This window comes from Rhincodon typus, chromosome 2 (assembly GCF_021869965.1).
Source record: "Rhincodon typus isolate 14 chromosome 2, sRhiTyp1.1, whole genome shotgun sequence".
Taxonomy (NCBI): Eukaryota; Metazoa; Chordata; class Chondrichthyes; order Orectolobiformes; family Rhincodontidae; genus Rhincodon; species Rhincodon typus.
Window position 1 is genome coordinate 33,192,679 of NC_063333.1, and position 4,586 is coordinate 33,197,264.

Here is a 4,586-nt window from a genome sequence, read left to right on the forward strand (position 1 = left end):
TCCCACTCTCTCCCTATTTATTTCAAAACCCCCTTCCCCTCCCCCTTTTCTGATGAAGGGTCTAGGCCCGAAACGTCAGCCTCTCTGCTCCTATGATGCTGCTTGGCCTGCTGTGTTCATCCAGCCCTGCACCTTGATGTACATAGGGACCTGGGTGTGCTTGTACACCAGTCACTAAAAGCAAACACGCAGTGCAGCAAGCAATTAGAAAGGCACATGGTACGTTGGCCTTCACTACAGGAGGAAAGAAATCTTACTGCAGCTGTACCAGGCCCATGTGAAGCCACTTCTGGAATACCATGAGCAGTTTTAGTCTCCTTAGCGAGGAAATGATATACTTCCTTAGAGTGCAGCAAATGTTCATGACAGGTTTGTCGTATGATGAGTGATTGGGCCTGAATTTACTGGGTTTAGATTAAGGAAAGAAGAGACCATTAAAACATGTCAAATTCTGAGAGGGCCAGGCAGACCTGATGCAGAGTTGATATTTCCCAGCCAGAGGGATTCCTGAACAAGAGGCCACAGTCTCAGGATATGTTGTAGGCCATTTCAGACTGAGGTGAGAAGAAACGTCTTTACTCAGAGAGTGGTAAACCTGAGGAATTCTTTAGAAGGTTGTGAAGCCAAAGTCACTGAATATACTTAAGATTATTTTCTCAAGGTCAAAGATGTCAAGGGGCATGGGGAGGGAGTGACACCATGAGGTTGAGATAGACGATCAGCCACGACCATTCATCAAGGTGGGGCAGGCTCAACGGGCCAAATGGCCTACATCTGCTCCTATTTTCCATGTTTCTATGTTTTGTCAGTCCGAAGATGGAATAATCTTCCAAGTCCAAAGAGAGTGCATTCTGGGAAATCTCCGGTCTGCCTGAATTTGTGACATCAGAAACTTGGGTGGAGATAGGGGACTGGGAAATCTAGTTATATACACAAATGTATGACATTAATAATGAGAAAAAAGAAGCTTTGTTAGGATACAAATGTTTGAAAGGATTAATGGTGAGGAATGTGTTAAGCATTACCCAATATGATGAACTCATATGGAGCTGGTGAGAGAATAGTTTAGGATCTCAAAGGACTAAGAACTACCATCCAGAGCACCCTCATTGGCACAGTAATAATTTACATCACATCAGTGTAACTTGTGCATAGTTGCTAAGTTGCAATAAACCACGTTGTTTAAGATAACAGCCTCTTTGCATTAGCCTAGCAAATGGTTATCCCCTACCATACCAGACCGAAGCAGGTCCTGTTGATTCCTACCTTAAAAGAGTGTGGTGGCATCAAACCTACCCTTTGGTGAGCTAGAGTGCAGACAACATCATATAACAAGGTGGTCTGCAGTGAGAACTGCACATAAAACATGGTGACCAGTGGTGCAGATTCCACCTAGCAGTCACAGGCTGGCAGTTGTGGAGGTCTGAAGAATTTTTTCAGACACAGGTTTAAGAATCTTGCTCAAGCAGCCAACCAGCAGTAAGGAGAGTTGAACCCCACAGAAGCAACCCAGTTAGTGAGATTCAAAAACCAGAATCTACAATCAATGATAAAATCATTTCAGATGCAGCAGCAGGGGACTGTGCATTGCTGCCATAGGCACCATGAGGCATGGCTCTGGAAAGGGAAATTAGGAGTCACGGAAGAAATCCAAACCAAGTTCACAGATCTGAAGTCAGAATTATAGCAATGAAGCAACATGTTTGAGGCCTAAGCAAACAAGGTCTAACAGAAGTCAGTTCGAAGACTTTATTAAGAACACAGGAAAGGCAGAAGATCCATTATTAGTACTATGGTGAATACAGGAAGCATAACCCATAAGCAATTATATTGCCTTTCCTTCAATGTGGCTGCGTCAAAATTCTGGTCTCCCATCTTCCCCATTGGCATTGTACTCCAAGTGGACTGCAGCCATTCAAAAGGCAGCTCACCACCACCTTCTGAAGGGCAGTTAGGGACGGACAATAAGTGCTGGTCCAGCCAGAAATGCCCACTTTCATGAATGAAGAACAAAAAAGATTCTTGCTTCAAGTAAGCCTCTCAATACCCATTGCAACTGACATCCAGAACCTTCAGTTCCCAATGTGGTCAAATGACTAAAGTCACTTGTCGTGTTAAAATGAGTCATTTTGGAATCGAAAAAAATGGCTTTAAAAGCCCACCCGATAAGTATATTGTTTACTTGCCCCATTGCACCCCACCAAAACACAACCTGGGTTATAATCCACACTGATAGCTTTACAAATCATACATAATTAGTATTGAAGTATTTACCCTCATTTCTTACCTGAGCTGATACAGACAGCAGTGATGACCTCGATGTTACTATCAGCTGCATAAACCTAGAGTACATAGAACATAGAACAGTACAGCACAGTACAGGTCCTTCGGCCCACGATGTTGTGCCGACCTATTATCCTACTCTAAGATCAAAACTAACCTTCATATCCCTCATTTTACTATCATCCATGTGCCTATCCAAGAGTCGCTTAAATGTGTCGAATGCATCTGACTTCACTACCTCTGCCGGCAGCACATTCCACATACCCACCACTCTCTGTGTAAAGAACCCACCTCTGACATCTCCCCTATACCTTCCTGCAATCACCTTAAAATTATGTCCCCTTGTAATAGTCATTTCCATCCTGGGAAAAAGTCTCTGGCTATCCATGCTATCTATGCCTCTCATCATCTTGTACACCTCTATCAAGTCATCTCTCATCATTCTTCACTCCAACGAGAAAAGCCCTAGCTCCCTCAGCCTTTCCTCATAAGACCTGCCCTCCATTCCAGGCAGCATCCTGGTAAATCTCCTCTGCACCCTCTCTAAAGCTTCCACATCCTTCCTATAATGAGGTGACCAGAACTGAACACAATATTCCAAGTGTAGTCTAAGTGAAAATTGCCACTTTTCTATTAGTGATAGCTATCTAGTGATTTCAGCTAGAAGTTCACTTGTGTGAACCCAAACTGAAAGGTGAGTTGAATTCATGCGTGATCTACTCCAGGTTAACCTACTAACACTCAATGTGCAAACTGAGTTAAAACCTGTAGATGAAGTAAGAGAGTGAGAGAGCAAGCTGCATGGTCAGAGTGAGGGAGCTTTCTCCCAGACTGAGATTGAGACAGTTAGTAACTGGGAATTTAGATCGAAGTGGGAATTTAGGGCAGATGGGGAAAGATTTATGTAATTTCGGTTTACTCTAAGAAATAAAGTCTCAAGAGCAAATGGTGAGTGGGAGAGGAAACACAGCTTTAATTGAGAGGCCTACCTACTCTGAGACCAACAGTGGTTTGATGGCACAAGTGCAGGGAAAGCAGCTGATTGGTGAATAGGTTTGGTCAACATTTCCAATCTTTGAAGTTAAAGTCAGGTATTTAGTTCTGTGTATAAGCCTCTAGATATTCTGTTCCCTCTTTTTCAGAGAAAGTTTATGTTTTCAGAGTAAGTCCATTCTTCTTTTAAAGGTAAAGAATAGTTAGAGTTACAGGATAGCAGGTCAGAAAGGTCAAGTGAAGTATACACCTTGCAGTACATGTGTAATCACAGACACACCGCGGACCAAACACCTCTGTGAACCTTTGGAATTCTCTATCACAGAGGGCTGTGGAACTTTAGTCTTTGAGAAGTTTAAGTTAAGGCATTGATAGATTTCTGATTACCAATGGCGTACAGGATTATGGGGATTGAAGGGGTAAAATATGTTGAAGGGTTTGATTAGTCATGATCTCGTTGAATGGCAGGGCAGATTCTGACAGGCTGAATGGCTTGAAAAGCACAGCAGGTCAGGAGTGAAAGAAAAGATTAAAGAATAATTATTAAAATATAAGTCACAATAAAATTAGTTCCAGTGAATCACTGACCGACTGGCATATGTTAGTCCCAATGTACCAAAATCAATATTTAGTTCCCAGTAAACAAAATCAATTTTGATCAATGAAACTGAACTTACCTTGTGCCAGTGATATTTCAGATTCAGAATTACAGATATCTCCTTATTTAGGAGTAGACACTCTGGCTCCTCCATCCGTCTGGGGAATCGTTCAATACTCAGTCGAGTTGTTTGGGGCTATTTATTCAAAAAGGCATCTGAAAGATTTCCCATTTTATTCCATTTTAAAAATCCCAAACCCACACCCCTCTCTTTGAGGAGTTTGTGTGTTCAATCATGTCCAAATGTGTGTCTCACAAAAATACTATGAAAGGGGGAAGAAAAGTTAAATTTGTCTTTTTCCGAAAATGGATGGAGGTGAGAGGTCAAGTATAGGTCACAATGCTAAGATAAGAAGTATTTGTATTTCTACATTGACATAATCCCAGGGTCAGTTTTATCACAAGTCAAACTATGTGGTTGTGACATCCTGTGGCCTGTGTTTATAGAGCAAAGAAAGGAATGTCAGACCTTGATTCAATGCCAAAATCATGTTAAAAAAATCTATTGAGACAGTATTTTGTTTATAAGTTGCAAAGGAAGTAGACACGATGGAGACTGAAAGACACATTCAACTCTGGCCGATTCTGACCCTAGAATATGAGAAACTCAGTAATCTGGCGTGTAACCATTGGCATTACTCCTGGGATGGCC